The 17,951-nt window shown below is 47.8% G+C and overlaps 1 long non-coding RNA gene across 3 annotated transcripts in view; it reads left to right on the top strand.

Annotated features, from left to right (window-relative positions):
* LOC142818706 (uncharacterized) overlaps window positions 1-17,951 on the top strand; it is a 67,370-nt gene that overhangs the window by 48,086 nt on the left and 1,333 nt on the right. The window contains exons 6-7 of one of the 3 annotated variants that reach the window (XR_012896304.1): window positions 4,170-4,307; window positions 5,353-6,294. The exons of 1 other annotated variant lie outside the window; for it this stretch is intronic. This is a non-coding gene — a long non-coding RNA (uncharacterized LOC142818706). Of the gene's footprint in view, window positions 1-4,169; window positions 4,308-5,352; window positions 6,295-17,951 lie in introns of those variants that run through there. One more of the 3 variants, XR_012896305.1, reaches the window with a different exon arrangement.

Below are 17,951 nucleotides of genomic sequence, written 5' to 3'. Positions count from 1 at the left end.
GCCTCGGACACCGGGCTGGGGGCGGTGCTGATGCAGGCGGACGAGAAAGGGGAACGCCACCCCATCGTGTACCTGAGCGGGAAGCTGCTGCCCCAGGAGCGGAGCTACGCGACCGTAGAGAGGGAATGCCTAGCGATGGTGTGGGCCCTGCAAAAGCTGCAGCCGTACCCGTTTGGCCGGCGTTTCACAGTGTACTCCGACCACTGCCCCCTGACCTGGCTGCACCAGATGAAGGGGACCAATACCAAGCTGCTGAGGTGGAGCCTGCTCCTGCAGGACTATGACATGGAAGTGATCCACATCAAGGGGAGCGCCAACATCATCGCTGACACTCTCTCCTGTAGCGAGGGGCCCAAACTTCCCTAGGTCACGAGCTGAGTGACCCTGCTCAGTTCACTCTTGGTGGAGGGAAGAACTGTGTCGTAGTGTGGGTACCTTGCTGGTTGCTAGGATTGGGCTGTTGGTGACCCTCACTGACTGCTGTCTGTACCACGGCCCAGCCAAGTAGCTGATGGGACAGGGAGGTAACCTGTTCTACCAGTTACCTCCCAGGGAGAGGAACAAAGGAAGGTGGAATGCCGCCCCTGGCTGGGGGGCAGGGCTGGAAGGGACGGTCTTTAGTTTCTGTCTGGGATCATGGAGGAGACAGCTTAGGGAAGGGGCTGGGATTTAGGGGCCCAGTCTCCACCATCTCAAGGGGGGCTGAGGCATCCTTGGCCTGCCCTGTAACCAGATTACATCTGTGCTGTGCTGTATCCTGGAGAAACAATAAACTCCCTCTCTTCTACTGGCTGGTGGAGTCTGTTCGTGCCACTACGGGGTGCAGGAGACAGGGAAACCCCAAGGCGCCGTCACACTGGGTCACTTGCAGTTGCTGCTGCGTGACTAACTGCTGAAGCAATTGGGTTTATTGTTGCTGTTGCTGAGCCATCTGCTTCTGCTGGTTATCCAGTAGCCACTCAAAAAAACTTGCCAGGATCCATCTTTTCTGTCCCTCCTGCTCCTTCTCCCAGGTTATCAACAGCCATCTTTGTCCAGCCTATTTACCCAGCGCTGTGTATGAAGGCAGGGATTAAGTTCATGCCCACATTTTCCACCAGTTGTCATGGGTGTTTTGCCCCCCCCCAAGGGGGAGAGGGTGGTGTGCCTCTGTAACCCTTCAAATAACATTCAACCCTGTGTTTGACAGTTCCACCCATAGTGTTTTTCAACCATCGGGGCTGTCAGGCCAAGCTTTTAACTGGTCCTCTTTCTAGTCAATAGTAATGTACCTCTCTCTCAGGGTCATGTGGCCTAGCAGCCAGAGTCTGTATCAACACCCTCTCTCTGAGTGCAGTGCAGCCTAGAAGCCAGAGTCTATAACAACACCATTCTCTTGCAGGGCAGCATGGCCTAACAGCCAGAGTCTATAACAATCTTCTGTGTAACCCTCTCCATCTCTGGTCTGGGGTCCTCACTTGCAGCCTTCCACTGACTGGCTTCCATGGCATGGTCTGTCAGCAGTTCTTTCTCTGGAGCTCCTCCTTCCCCGATGGCAGTCAGCTCTGGATCAGCACCTCCACAGACCTTTCATACGTGGCCTCTAACTGGAGCATGCCCAGCGGGGCTGTGGGGGTGGGACCTCCTCGGCCAGGTGAGCCAGGTTAACCCTTTCAGCCTCAGTTCAGGATTAGTACACCCTGTCACACTCATTAATTATTTAAAAGGCACTTAATAATAGATCATGGCTACGTCTAGACTGGCATGATTTTCCGGAAATGCTTTTAACGGAAAAGTTTTCCGTTAAAAGCATTTTTGAAAAAAACGCGTCTAGATTGGCAGGACGCTTTTCCGGAAAAGCACTTTTTGTGGAAAAGCATCCATGGCCAATCTAGACGCACGTTTCCACAAAAAAGCCCCAATCGCCATTTTCGCAATCGGGGCTTTTTTGCGGAAAACAGTACTGTGCTGTCTACACTGGCCCTTTTGCGCAAAAGTCTTTTGGAAAAAGACTTTTGCCTGAACGGGAGCAGCATAGTATTTCCGGAAAAGCACTGACAATCTTACATGAGATCGTCAGTGCTTTTCCAGAAATTCAAGCGGCCAGTGTAGACAGCTGGCAAGTTTTTCCGGAAAAGCGGCTGATTTTCCGGAAAAACTTGCCAGTCTAGACACAGCCCAATGTGGTTTAGGAAGGTACGTTTGATGGGTCTAAAGGAAATTCAGTTCTATGTTGATCAAATAGTTACTGTGGTTTTTGTGGTTTTATTTTAATGTTTTCATGTGCCAGCTTCTCCTCCTGGATCATAATTTTTAAATACCACTAACTGTGTAGATTGTTCATTGAAGATGGGAGATTTGTGCATTTAGACTGAGCACAAAGTAGCCAATCCTGCATAGATCTGAGAGGAAAACTTTGTCTTTCATTAGCAGAACTGAAACACTATTTTTAGATATTCACATGAAATAATATCGAGATATGTGAGTGATTGCCTCTCCAGAGATCTAAGATGGTAACTTAACGTCATTGATATAAGCAATGATTAAACAGTTTAAATGCTTTTAAATTACACACTGCCATCTGAGGTGTGATTGCAATGCGGGTAGGCATATCTGCTTTTCTGTGTTGAAAAATAGCAGTGTAGATGAGGCAGTACTGGCTTCACTATGGAGTATGTATCTAGGGTCTCCACGTGCTTATATGGTCCATGCTGAAGCCTGCATCATTGCATCTATCTTGCTACTTTTAGCCAGGCTGTTTCTGGTAAACAGCGGGGCCAACAGCCACCCCAGGCCTGGGGCAAGGGATGGAGGTGGGCCCGGCTCTGCACTCCTGAATCGTCGGGGCTTCAGGTAGAAGGGGCGTGGTCAAGGGCAGTCAACACTTAGCTCTGCCCAGAGCACAGTGCTGCCCTCCCTTCCAGCCACCAAAGCTGTGTGGAGGAGTGCTACTTTGTTCCCATGGCAAATTAAAGGGAATACAGCCACCACTGCCACAGTAACAGCAATTGCTAGGAGCACCAGGACCCTGTGAAATATTGGGCATGGGGCAGCTGCCCACTTTGTCCCCTCTCCCCCACCCCAAGTCAGCAAGTCTGAGGGTGGATATATTTTTCTGTGCTGCAACCATACCACAGGTTGCAGTGTATACATACCCTCTGGGGCTTGAACCACTTTAACTAAACCATTTTTAAACAGATGTCTACAGTAGTAAATTATACTGATTTAACAAGGCCTTCTGACAGAGAAAGCAGATGGATGCAGACAATTATTAAACCCGGGTCAGAATCTGCTTTGAATTATGCCGTGTATCTTCAAAAGGGAGATGTAAATCCAAAAACAATAAATCAGAGAAATATTTTAAGTAATAATCATTGTAATCCTGTAATAATGCACAGCCTGATGGTGTGTATCTCAGGCAGGTGTTCTGATGTTTGGTGGATATGGAGAGAAGAGGTAGATTTAAAAGGAAAAGAGAAATCAATATCTATCCAGGGACAACTACAGAATAATGCATTATAGATCAGTAACTGATTAGATTATCTGTTCCTCTTGAGATTTAAATAACATTTTAAATGAAGGACAGCTATTTATTATTACTGAATGTTCTGCCTAATGGCGGCAATTAAGACCTTGAGCTACATGTGCTAGATGCTGTATACACTCAGGGTATGTCTAGACTACAGGCTTCCGTTGGCAAAAGTTTTGTTGACAGACTCTGTCGACAAAACTTCTGTCAACAAAGACCATCCAGACTACATCGCTTTGTTGACAAAAGAGCATCCAGACTGCGGGACGCTCTGTTGACAGACGAAGGCACCCGTAAGTACTTCTGGAAGGTCACCGGAGCAGCCATAAAGCCCAGACACTGCTGCATGCCCTCTACAGAGACACATGCTTAAAGGGATCCTCCTGGACATCCGTTGCTCTGCTCCTGCTTCTGGGCTTGCCTACCTCATAGAGAGAAAGCAAAGCTGTTGCAGTTTTTTTGGTTTTGGTCGCCCTGCTTTGTCAGACGACACAGCAGTTTGTCTGTTTGTCTGTGTGTTTGCTTCTGTTTGCACTTGTTTGTTTGTTTGTTTGTTTGTTTGTTTGTGTTTTGGCTTTTGGGGGGTTTTGTTTCTTTGTTTGTATTTTTGTCCTTCTGTTTGTTTGTTTCTTTTGTTTGTGTGTTAATTTGGCTTTTTTAGCCAGGGAGCCTGAGCTGCCCAAGGGCAGGCGATGACCCCACACGGTACTGCTGGAAGCTCTGCTGCATGCTCAAGAGAGCATGACCACCTTGGCAGCAGAGCTGGATTCTGAGCCCAACTTTGAGCCCCACACTCAAGGTATGTCTATACTACCCCGCTAGTTCGAACTAGGGGGGTAATGTAGGCATACCGCACTTGCAAATGAAGCCCGGGATTTGAATTTCCTGGGCTTCATTTGCATAAGCGGGGAGCTGCCATTTTTAAAACCCCGCTGGTTCGAACCCCGTGCAGCACGGCTACACGGGGCATGAACTAGGTAGTTCGAACTAGGCTTCCTAGTTCGAACTACTGTTACTCCTCATTCCACGAGGAGTAACGGTAGTTCGAACTAGGAAGCCTAGTTCGAACTACCTAGTTCGTGCCCCGTGTAGCCGCGCTGCACGGGGTTCGAACCAGCGGGGTTTTAAAAATGGCGGCTCCCCGCTTATGCAAATGAAGCCCGGGAAATTCAAATCCCGGGCTTCATTTGCAAGTGCGGTATGCCTACATTACCCTCCTAGTTCGAACTAGGAGGGTAGTGTAGACATACCCTCAGGCTGCAGCCCTGCTGCCCTTGCCCCCCAACTTATTCCTGGAGAGGCGAGTTTGGAGGCTGGACACCAGTTCGGACTGGTGGGACCGGCTAGTGCTGCAGCAGTGGGACGATGACCAGTGGCTCCAGAACTTCTGCATGCGGAAGGCCACCTTCCAGGAGCTCTGTGCCTGCCTCGCCCCTGCTCTGCAATGCCAGGATACCCACTTGCGGGCAGCCATCCCCCTGGAGAAGCGCATTGCCATTGTGCTGTGGAAGCTGGCCACCCTTGACAGCTACCGCTCCATGGGACATCAATTTGGGGTGGGAAAGTCTACCATCGGGACTGTCTTGATGGAGGTAAGGCACTCTCGGGGGACAGTCCAGGGGGGTGGGCGGAGAAGGGGGATGATCAGGACCGGGCACAGGGACCGGGATGGGGTGGGAGTGGTGGAAGCCTGCCTGGCCTCACCCCACGGGAGTGCAGGAGCCATGGAGGGGTTGCCCGAGGGGGACTCTGGGAGTGGAGGGATGGGGAGGCACCTCTCACCAGCCAATGCAGCTCCTCCCATGTCCCCTTATGCGTGCTCGTGTGTGTGTCCCTTTCTGCAGGTGGGGATGGTTATCAATTCTGAGCTGCTCCACAGGACCCTCCACCTCAGAGACCTGAAGAGCATCCTGGCTGGATTTGCGGGGCTGGGGTTCCACATCCCTATCCGTGCCCCGCCCCACCGAGCAGCACAGTACATCAACAGGAAGGACTATTTCTCCATGGTGCTACAGGCCCTGGTCAACCACAGAGGACAGTTCACCAACTGTTTGTGTCCAGTGGTCAGGCTAGGCACATGATGCCCACATGTTCAGGAACTCGTACCTGTAGCACAGGCTGCAGGCTGGGGCATTCTTCCCAGGGAGGAACCTGGCTGTCGGGGATGTGCAGATGCCTACGTGCATCGTGGCCGATGCGGCCTACCCTCTCATGCCCTGGCTCATGAAGCCCTACACCAGCCACTTGGATGTGAGCAGGGAACTGTTCAACTCCCGCCTGAATCGGGCTCGCTTCCAGGTGGAATGCACCTTCGGCCGTCTGAAGGGCAGATTTAGATCCCTGCTCACTCGGCTGGACGAGGGGGAACACAACTTCCCCGATGTGGTTGCAGCATGCTGTGTGTTGCACAACCTTGTGGCGAGGAAAGGGGAGGCCTTCCTCCCTGCGTGGGGGACACAGGCTGATTTGTAGGGGAGGCAGTTTGAGCAGCCCCGGACAGCTGCCATCTGGCAAGCCCACCAGTTGGGCTTGCAAATCCGAGAAGCCCTGGGGAGCAATTCTCCCATGGAGGCCGATGAGTTTCCCCAGGCCTTCCAAATGTGGGATTGCCCCATGCCCCGGTGTCTTCCTCCCCAGAACCCCTCCTGGCCCCACAGTCATATATTCTACTCCTTTCTCACACACTGAGAACAGAGACAGGCGTAGGTGAAAACATTTGAACTGTTTATTGCACTGTTGCTTTTTTGACAAAATAAAATAAGAAACTCTTTTGTGCAGAGAAAATAAACTGTAAACAAAAGAAAGTGCGCCCCTCAGTTACTGTCACTGGTGGGAAGGGGGAATGTAAACCAGGAAGCGGGGAGGGAAGCTCTGGGCTTACGGGGCTGCCTGGAGGAAGAGCCCCTGGCAGATTGGCTCTGGAGGCCTTGTCGCATCCGGCTGCGCGTGCGGGCTGCCACAGCAGGGGGCTGGGCAGAAGGTGAGGCTGGACCTGGATCTGGGATGGCAGGGGCTGAGGCGGGGGCAGGCTGAGGAGGAGGGGCAGGACCATGTCCCTGTGCTGCTGGGCAAATTCACCCAGCAACTGCCAGCACCACTCGGCCTCTGCCTCCAGCCTCCTCTCCATTGAGTCTTGCATCCTTTGCAGGACTCCAACGTGCTGGCGCACCAGGTCTAAGTAGATGCACCGGTGTCAACGGGTTCCCTGTGGTCGTCTGGGTGGTGGGGCAGGTGTGGCGCCCCCTGCTGGTCAGCTGGTCTGGCTGTGGAGGACGAGAGGGAAAAGTCGTCAGTCATGCATGCTCACCCTTTCCCTGAGAGGGCATGGCCTCCTTCCTGTCAGCAGGCAGTGCCTGTCCTAGGGTCAGAGGCTGCTCATGTGGATCTCAGTAAGGCATAGTGTGGCCTGGCCCACAGCCACAGCCTCCCTGGAGTCCAGAAGGTGTGCAGGCCACCATCCTGCCTCCCTTCACACACACCCCAGGGCCGAGCAGCACAGACAAGTGTCAGGCCACAGTTGGGGTTCCCACAGAGTACTGAGAGGCCTGCTGTTGTGAACCAATCCTGGCGTCCCTGAACCGTGCCTGCCCCTGGCATCACTGCCTGCAGGAGCAGGTGGTGCCTAGCAGGGTATGATGGCCCTCCCACAGGGCAGCCATGAGTGTGTCCCTTTTCCCCCCAGGTTGTGATGAGCATGACATATCACAATACTGCACTGTGCAATTTGCTCCCGCCTGCTCTAACCAGTGTGTGTTGGACCCTCACAGCACTCACCTGATGTTCCCTCCCCGGTGTCCGAAGTTGCCTGGGAGGCCTCCTGCACCTGGGCATCTGGCTCCTGGGTGCTCTGGGCGCTGTTCTCCTCTGCCTCCTCCTCTTGGAGCTCCAGGTTCTCAGGCTGCTGTTGTGGCCGCTGCTGAGCAGGGGTCTCCAGCCCAGACTCCACCAGCCGCTCAGGAGGCAAGGGTTCCCCTGGCCCCAGGATCCTGTCCAGCTCCTCAAAATATGCACAGGTGTGTGCCGTTTCCCCAGAGCCCTGTTGTACCTCTGCCTGAGCTCCTTGACTTTGGCCCTGATCTGCAGTGCCGTGCGGGGGTGGTGGCCTTTCCTGGCCAGGCTGTCAGCCATGCGGCCATAGATGTCAGTGTTCCTGTGCCTGCTCTGAGGGAGCTGAAGAGCCTCCTCCTCAGCCCAAGCTCCAGGAGAGCTTTCATTTCTGGCCCTGACCAGGAGGGTGCCCAATGCTTTGTGCCCCTGTCTTCCGGGGGGATGTGTCCCTGGAAGGGCCAGTGGGGCCTCAGGAGCCTTGTCCCTGTGCCATGGCTCACCACACAACAGAGCTACACAGTCAGGGTCTGCTCTGGAGCTGGCTTATTGCCAAAGTGCTGATCCTGGGTGCCTGTGCCTTTTAAAGATGGCTGCAGGCAGGAACAATAGAGTTGAAAGCTGTGGCAGGAGTGTCCACCAGGGGTTCTCTTGGAGTCCTTTTCTGTCCACATAACTTCTCCCCTGCGTCCACACCTGCCTTTTGTTGACACAACTCTGTTGGCAAAAGAGTTATTCCTTGTGGAATGAGGTTTACAGCCGTCGACAAAACTGCTGAGTTATGTTGACGTTATGTCAACAGAAGTCGACGGCAGTGTGGACGCAGGTAGAGTTTTGTCGACAAAACCCTGTAGTCTAGACACACCTTCAGAGTAAGAGATGTTCTGCCTCTAAGAGTTACTTATCTAGATAGACACCTCAGGGGAAACAGTGTCATAGAGAGCTGGAATGACTTGCCCATAGTCATGCAGCTGATCAATGGTAGAGTCCAGTTCTGCTGATTCCCAGCCCAGTGTCTTATATGAGGGACTATAATGGTACTTTCAGCATAGGCCTCAAAGTGAAAACCATCACAAACTCTACCAAATACAAAATTTAAAAGGATGTTAACATTTCTCCATGGACTAAGGAGGAACACTGAGGTGGTGGAGGGAGAAGATGAGGAGAAAAAAGTGAATGTGCTATTGTGCAATTTTGAGGTTGGACAGTAAAAAACTGTCTCCCTTCCTTCAAAAAGTCCCCCTTAAATAAAAGATACACTACTTTCTTTCTTCTAGCAAATTTAGATTATATAAGTCAATGAGTTACGGGGGAGGGGAGATGAAGCAGAAGTCCATAGCTACAACTAATTATAACATTCATGGCTAATCAAAGAACATGTCAGTGAATTTCTTGTTTGCATTTCCCGTCTTGTTTCTTTCAAATCTCCTTTATATTAGAAGTTCCCTGATTTTCAACTATCAGTTCTCCTTGGAAATTTTATCTGTATGTGTACGATATTTGATTTCTGGTGCGAAAGCTTTTTTAATTTTTTTTTAAAGTATGTTCTCGCTGTTTGTACCCTCATTGTGCCTCTCTCAAGGAAAGACCGCACTTCCCAGTCTAAACAGAGAGCTGTGCCTGATATCAATTCTTCATCCCTAGCACCTTTGATGACCTTTGGTTTCCTTCAACTCCTGTAAGGCTGCACTTATCTCACCCTCAGGAGTAAAGGTGGCTATTAAGGGTCACCACTGAAAAATGGGTTGGTGGTCTTCCTTGATTTGTCTTCAAGAATATCTCTGAACTACTACACTTTGTCAATCGCTCTTCCCATGAGTGCTCTGATTGGAGGACTGAAGTTGTGAGGACTGAAGTTGTGGGGAGAACTGGGAAGAAGGGGGATTTTTGCAGTTTTGTATATGACCGAAGCTAGTGCTTTTAAAATGCTTTCTATTTGGTGTAAAGCTGCATGACTTGTTTTTTCCCCCCAATTAATTGGATTAAGACTTCAAGAATTAAATCATTTGTATTAAAAATGAAACATCCTTCGCCCTTTTTAAATCCCTTTAAAATCAATTTTGATTATTTTTGGCAGCTGCTGGACAACACAGTCACTGGTTATAGAGAGATGTCATTTTGTATAAAAAGGCAAGCCAGGACTCTGAACAAGACTGAGCCTGTATGATACAATGTCAACAACTGAAGGTTATCGTGTCATCACTGCTGATGCTATAAGTAGTATCCTGCACTGTGCAAATTGCCCTATCCTTTGGTGATTTATGTGGTTAAATAAGATCAATTACCTAAATCAGTCAAAGTGATAGGAATGGATTAGATTGAAATAAGTAGAAGGTTCAATACTCTCATTCTCATTCACATAAAACGATTTATAGATTTTTAACAGGGGAAATACGATTCTTAAAAGGCTTGTAATGCAGTTTCTCCATTAATTGTGGGTAACATCAGGACTGAACAGAAAAAGGCTGATAAAGAACCAGTTCCTAGCTTTAATATTTCAGGGCACTCTGTAACTTTCATATAAAGTTTGGGGATTCTGAATTTAAGTACAGTTGGAAGTGGACTTCTAGATTGTTAGTACTGTTGAAGGTCATGCTGTACCTTTTTCAAAGGGTAACTTTCCCTGCATTTGCAGTTTGACTGAAGATCTAACTGTCATGACAACTTGTCCATTCTTAAAATCATACTTTTTTTTTTAAGATGGGTCCTTCCACTCAGTTATTTTAGCATCATTTTTAATTGGAACAAACCCTATATTTAATATTAAAATTGCAAGGATTGTCAGTTTTCATTTTTTCATTTGTCCTCCATTTTTGTGAAATCTGAAAATTTCTGAAAGAAATTTGGAAGTAACTGATATGAAAGCAACAAATGACAAGATTCACTTGCCTGCTATAAAATAGGGGGCAGGGCTCCTGAAGATGGAAAGCCATCCCTTGACAAATTCCACAAAACAACTGCAATTTCTCTGTAACCCTTCTGCCGGGTAGGCCTGGCAGTAACCAGGACTGAGTTCGATATCTTGGGGTCCATCTCACATAGAACCGGCTCGAGCCCCCACCCAGTAAAATGAGAAATTCACATACCCCTAGGCGTCTCTGAGAGACAATGCTTCCCCACTCACAAGCACTGAGTCTGAGTGTAGGAAAGAAACATTTAATGAAACAGAGAGAGAAGTCATACGGCATTAACTTGGGGAAAACACTACAGAGTTCATAACCCAAACATGAGCCAAGCCCCCCCTCCCCCAGCCAAGAATCACCCGAAGTCCAAAAAGTCCAACACCCCCAAAAGCCTCTGTCCCTGGTCCGTGCGACCCAGAGTCCCAAATTTCACCCGCAGGGTTTCACCTCCCAACCTGGGTAGAAATGAGGGTGTGGGGATAGATAGGGGGCACCTTATACAAAACTCCGCCACGCTCCACCGGCTGTCTCATCCCACGCCACTGGATGCTCCGCTGGGTACCTGCCACTACTCCTTGCCTGCTGCCACCGCTAGTTGCCACTCCTCGCCTGCTGCTGCTCCACGCCACGCCGCTGGTCGCCGCCACTTCACTGGCTGCAATGGGTCTGGCTCTTAGCCAAACCAGTGATTTCATCTCTCCATGATTTCAACTCTTTAGCCACTAGCAGGACTGGCCAAGGAATCCAACTTCCACTGGACTAGCAAAAGAAAAGACTCCTTGGGGAGTCTGCTTTAGGTCTGTCCTTAAAACAAAGGGGGAAAGGGGCAGGTTGGGTCAGTCTCACAGCTCACACCTGGCAGGTGTGAAACAGGCTGACTCAAGTCCTTTAACCCTTCCCCTGAGATCAGTTCACTCAAGTCTGGAAGGGGGGAGGCTAGTTCCTCCGAGACCTCTTACCATGATGGTAGTGTGTCTCCTGCAAGCACTGGTGGCATGTTTTACAGTTCCCACATTTAGGGGTAGCATGATTAGTGACCCCCACAACAGTCCCAAATTATTTACAATTCTCCACATTCCATTCCAACACTCAGGGGCGAATATAGGGCAGGGCGAACAGGGCGGCCACCCCGGACCCCGCGCTTAAAAAAGCCCCATGCATGTGCCGTGGCGCCACCACGCATGCGCCGTGGCGCCACCACGCATGCGCATGGCGTCACGGCGCCTGCGCCATGGCAAAAGGGGGGCCCCGCGGAGTTATGCTGTAATCTGCCCCTGCCAACACTGACCCTCCATCAGCCCTGGCAGAATGGGATTTACATAGCCACACTTCCGATTCTCTCCTGAGCTGTATTTCCATATCAACAGTTAACAGTTAATTACCTTGCAGAGCTAAACAATTGTAGTGGGCACATCCACCCCTCCTTTTAGCTGGCTGATAGCAAGCAGCAGTTCAGCCCCTGCTTACATTCCCTTTATGACAATGGAGGGGACCATCCTAGGCTTTTCACCCGAAGGCTGGGTGACATTAGCCTAAGAGAGCATGGGAACCAGGCAGGGAGGGAAATAAAAAGCTGCTTCTCCTAGTAGCTGATCGTACTTGTTCTTGTTTATCTCATGTTCTTTTAATTTTAGGACATGACACTTTCATATGTTATGGCAATGCCTAGAGGTCACCTAGACTGGGGCTGTCAAGTTGGTGAGTTAACTCACGTCTGAACCCTTCATGGCTTCCTTGAGAGCACCTCACTTGTTTCCAGATTTGTCCAATACTCTGGGGTATGCTCATTTATTAGGGTTACTCTTATGGGATTGGGGGAAGGTTAACAATTCTATCAGTGTGCTGCTTGTGCTTACTTGTGCTCTCATATGGAGCTGAATTCTCCCTGCTGCCAATTCCCCCCTCCCACTGGAGCGCTCCTGCAGGAACTAGGTTCCTCAGGAAGGGGTTCTTCCCACCTTAGCAACACACACAGACACTCACAGACACTAACAGAGCACTCCTGAGAAGACGGAGTAATCAGCACTCACAAGTCGACCCCTCATATGTCCCTGGACTCAGCAGGCTGGGTTTAACAGCAATGCCACACTGAACCCTCATGAGTCTTTGGACTCAGTGGGCTGAATTAAACAGCACTTTAAACTGCCATCCTCATATGCCCCTAGGTACAACACTTCCCTATCCCCACTCTCACAGCACAATCATTCACTGGTAAACCACACAATGAGCAAACCCCACAGGACTTTGGGCACTACAGGGATCTTTAGCTTGGGTACAGGAAGCGTTGTTGCAGAGCGAATGGGGAAGCCAAAACAACACCCCTTGAGGAAGAGTGAGCGAAAGAGGAAGAAGCAACCAGCTTAACAATGAAAGTTATTTATTTCTGAATAGTGAATATACATATACCCTCCCCACACACACACACAGGGCTTGACAAACTGCGGCGGGAGCTCCTCGGCAGCCCCACACTGCGCATGCTCCAGGCCGGCACGGCACATGTGCCGGTGAATGGGGCACACAGAGTGACCAGCTGAAATCTACTCGCCCCAGGCAAGTAGAATCAACGGTTTGTTGAGCCCTGTATATATGGGAAGCCAAACACACAAAAATTACAATATTAAATCTAAATTGAAACTGATTCCAAATGTTAGGTAACCATATAACAGTTTACATAGGGCAGAATCAGAAGGCTATGCTTAGAGAAGTAGTGAGCGGGGGGGGGGGGGGCAGAAAGGAAGAGAAGGAGAGAGAGAGAGAGAGAGAGAGATCTCACCACTCCATGGAGCTTGCACTGATTGGGATTCCCAGATGAAGATAAATACAGGACTATGCAGCACTTTAAAGACTAACAAGATGGTTTATTAGATGATGAGCTTTCGTGGGCCAGACCCACTTCCTCAGATCAAGTAGTGAAAGAAAATAGTCACAACCATATATACCAAAGGATACAATTAAAAAAAATGAACACATATGAAAAGGACAAATCACATTTCAGAACAGGAGGGAGATACGGGGGCGGGGGAGAGGAGAAGGAAGGTAAGTGTCTGTGAATTAATTATATTAGAGGTGGGGAGAGTGGGATGTCTGTGAGCTAATGGTATTAGAGGTGATAACTGGGGAAGCTATCTTGGTAATGGGTAAGATAGTTAGAGTCTTTGTTCATTCCTTCCCGGAGAGTGTTGAATTTTAACATGAATGACAGTTTCAGAGGATTCCCTTTCAAGTGCAGATGTAAAAGGTCTTTGTAGCAGAATGCAGGTGGTTAAGTCATTGAGAGAGTGTCCTTTCTGGTTAAAATGGCAAGAAACTATTTTTTCTTTGTGATCTTGTCTGATATCTGTTTTGTGGGCATTGATCCTTTGGCGAAGTGTCTGAGATGTTTGTCCAATGTACATAGTAGACGGACACTTTCGACATGAAGATGGTAGCCAGGGGTCCAGAGGGCAGGAGACAAGCAGAGCAGAGCCCTCAGCATGATCAGACAGGAGATGAAGAAGTCTCAGTGGAACTGATGAGGTTTAAATCCAGGTATCAGAACAGTTTTTCTTGGGCAAAAGTAGGAGTTTTTAATAGGGACAGGACAACCGATGGGGGGGGGGGGGGCGCCTGATAGCAGCTGTAAAATTGTGTCCCTTATAGCTGCCATCAGCGTCCCTTATAGCTGCCATCAGGTGCCGCGTGCCCAGCTCCCGCAGCGCCGGCCAGCAGCGCCCTTTCACCCACGGCCACAGGGCTCTGTACAGCCCAGCGCGTGCACCAGCAACAATAACCAGGCCGGGCTGGGTAGCGCATGTGCCGTGCGTCCTGGGGGGTGTGTCCCAGGCTGCACGCCAGCAGCCGTCGCCTTGCCGCGCATGCACCCCAGCAGTGAGCCCTGGGCCACGCGCCAGCAGCCATGGCCGGGCCGCACATGCACCATGCACCCGGGGCACCAAAATGGCTCGAGCTGGCCCTGGTCTTCCCCATCCTTTTCATTGCTTTGTCTTTGATTTTTGCAGAGGCCTGGGGGAGGGGGATGGTTTTCCATGAGTGTCACTCCCTGGCTCCCTAAGAGCACAGAGCTGGTAGGTAACACACTCAGGTGCTGGGCTTCTTGCTATGATTTCTTTGGGTGAAAACATGTACATTTCTCTCAAAGCCAGGCATTCAAACTGTCATTTTCTCCTGATACTCACTCTCATTACCATAATAAGTCTGAGTTCAGTTCAGCACCTCTGCCAAGTTCTTTCCAGGGGGTTATGTCAGAGTTAACCAGTGATCATCCAGCCTTCATAAAGCAAAGGTAGGACAGATGAAACATAGCTTGAAAACAATAAACAACTTGCATGCATGAATGTCTTACCAGGTGCCACCTATCTTTCTCCTAAAAACCTTGGTAAGTTTCAGTGTCCTTCAAACCCTTTCTGTTGGCAGTGTCTCTCCTGTCACAAGCTCACATCTGTTCTTGGATTCATTGAGAATGACCCCTCTTATTCAGGCTGGTTATATCATAAAATTATTTTTTCAGTCTTCTTTAACCCAGTCAAGACAATATGCAATTTCCCCCGTGGATAGTACTTCAGCAGTCATGTTTATCTAAGGCTAGAAAGGATCTCACAACACAATCTTGTCCAGCTCCCTGAACTAAGACAGAATTATGTAAACCTAAACCATTGTTAATAGGTATTTGTTTAACCTGTTCTTAAAAACCTCCAATCATTGAAATTCCATAAACTCTCTTAGAAGTGTGTTACAGTGGTTAACTATCCTTATAGTTATAAAAATGGTCCTAATATATGTCTGAAATTGTCCTAGATGCATTTAATGCAGATTTTTTTTTCAGCAGTACTAATGTGTAGCCATTCAGTTCCCTATTTTGTAAGCACCTTACCTGTGTATTTGATTTTTCCTTCTTCATTGAACTAATTGTCTTGAATTACATCTTGTTGGTTTCAGACTAGTTCTTCAATTTGTATTTTTATATTCTGATCCTGTCTCCAAAGTACTTGAAACCCCTCCAAGTGTGGTGTTATCCACAAATTGTATAAGCATATTATCCACTTCACTGTCTGAGTCATTATTAAAAATATTGAATAGTACCAGACCTGGGACTAACCTCTGCAAAAATCCCACTGAATACTTATTGCATTCCTTCCCCAGTTTAACAGTGAAACATTAATAACCTCTCTTTGGGTGCATCTACATAGCACCCTAAACTCGAAAGAAGATACGCAGTTTGTGCTCCACAGATTGCGTATCTTATTTTGATTGAATTTCAAAATAATGCACTATTTTAATTATATTATAATAATGCATGGAATGAGGGTTGCTGGGATGTTGAAATAGCACACCTGTTATTTTAAAAAATATTTTGATATAACAAGCAGCTTGTGAAGACAGAGGGTAGCTATTTTGGGACACATCCAGTACTCTGAAATAGCTGTGCAGTATAGAAGTACCCTCTGAGTATGGTCTTACAACCAGTATTCATCCACTTTATAGTAATTTAATCTAGACCACATTTGCCTAGGTTGTTTATGAGAATGTCATATGTGACTTTGTCAGAAACCTTACTACCAGCTGCAGCTTCCTCCATTCGCTAAGCTAGCAACACTGTTAAAGAAGGCTATTAGGTTTCCTTGGCATGATTTGTTCTTGACAAATCCATTATATTCCTTATAATATTACAGGTGAGGCACTTACAAACTGCTTACTTAAGTTCTTTGTCTCCATTTGTTTTCAGGGATCAAAGGTGGGCTAACTGATCTATAATTCCCTGGGTCCTCTTATTTTCCTTCCTTTTTAAAATATAGGTTCTGTTTACCCATCTCCAGTCCTCTGGGACCTCACGCATGATCCATAGGATCTCAAATATAATTACTTACAACTCTTAGTTTGCTTCAACTGCTTTTTTAAGTTTCTAGTGTGAATTTTGTCAGGCTCTGCCAACTTGAATACATCAAAGTTATCCAAATAGTCTTCAATCTTATCTTTCCCTGTTTACACTTGCATTCCTTCCCTCATATTGTAAATATTCATTATGTTTAGTATCTGATCATCATTAAACTTTTTAGTGAAGATGGAAGTAAAATAGACATTTAAGTATCTTATTAATGTCATCCATTATTAGCTATCCGTTCCAACAAAGTAGACATATTTTCCTTGGTTTTTTCCTCTTTGCTTTTAATGTATGTAACCTCTTCTTATGGCCTTTTATGGCCTTGCTAAGTATAGCTCATTTTGTGCCATTGCCTTTCTGATTTTGTGTTCACATGTTTGTGCTATACATTTGTACACGTTTGCTGTGTCTAGACTGGCCAGTTTTTCCGGAAAATCAGTCGCTTTTCCGGAAAAACTTGCCAGCTGTCTACACTGGCCGCTTGAATTACTGCAAAAGCACTGAAATACTATGCTGCTCCCATTCGGGCAAAAGTCCTTTTTGCGCAAAAAGGCCAGTGTAGACAGCTGAGATTTGTTTTCCGCAAAAAAGCCTCGATCGCGAAAATGGTGACCGGGGCTTTTTTGCGCAAAAGCGCGTCTAGATTGGCCATGGATGCTTTTCCGGCAAAAGTGCTTTTGCGGAAAAGCATCCATGCCAATCTAGACGCTCTGTTCCGAAAATGCTTTTAACGGAAAACTTTTCCGTTAAAAGTATTTCCAGAAAATCATGCCAGTCTAGACGTAGCCACCACATTTTCACTTCTTGTAGGGTTTAGGTACCTGCATTAATCACCTTCCTCCCAGCTATTTTAGTGCCTGATAGTTCACTTGTTAGATGACTTTCCCTCCAAGCTGTAAAAAAGGGATGAGACCAGGACTGGATAAATGGGCCTGGAAAGGGGGGATAACAAAATAATGGGACCAGTGGAACTGTTAAACAAAGAAGCATAGTAATTACAGCCATTTTTTTGTAAATGTTAATAGCAATGTAGAAAGCAAGAGAACAATAATTTATTATTTGTCCATGTTAACACTTCCATTTAAAGAAAAACTTCTCCAGCTATGGTGGATCATTTTAAACCAGTTTTTTTTTCCAGTCCCATAAGCCTGGAGTTATATTTACAAATTTCTAGTTTCTTCAAGTATTAGAACAGCTTTTTGTGCATTTCTTGGGCATCTATTGAAGCATTTTATGACCTGCCTTCCAATTTTTGCATTTTATTTATCCCTCTCTGTAACAAGGTGCAATTCATGGCCACAACACTTCCTGCTGGACACATAGGTCTACACTGCACACTTATTTCAGAATAAGCTATTTCAGAAGAAAAACTCAGAAATAGCTTATTTCAAAATAGCACGTCTACACAGCAAATGCCAATCAAAATAGTGCTGAGCTATTTTGAAATAGAGAGTCCACATGCATTGGTGCTTCAATCACATTTAAAACATCCAGAAACACTTCAGGCAGGGCATCAGGACAGCAGTCAGTTCATGTAGCCTCAGGAAGAATCTAGCTGAGGCTCATACTTAAAGAGACCCTCCTGTATAGCTGTGTTTCAGGTTCCTTTCTTTTGTCTATATCCTTGAGGGACAGCAAGCCCATCCCACAGCCTGCTTTAGCTGCCCTTGTGGGCACCACAGCACTTCTGCCATTAAACCAGACCTGCCTCCAAGCAGTTGCCAGCTCCTGGATCTCATGCTGCAACTCCTAGAGGAGTTTTTGTAGGCTGCTCTCATAGCACTGCAGAAGCTAGACCCGGAGCTCCTTGTGGGGGACCTCCTCACCTCTCTCCATG

The sequence above is a fragment of the Pelodiscus sinensis genome, chromosome 17, assembly GCF_049634645.1.
Source record: "Pelodiscus sinensis isolate JC-2024 chromosome 17, ASM4963464v1, whole genome shotgun sequence".
Lineage (NCBI taxonomy): Eukaryota > Metazoa > Chordata > Testudines > Trionychidae > Pelodiscus > Pelodiscus sinensis.
This window is presented reverse-complemented; position numbering and strand designations above follow the sequence as displayed.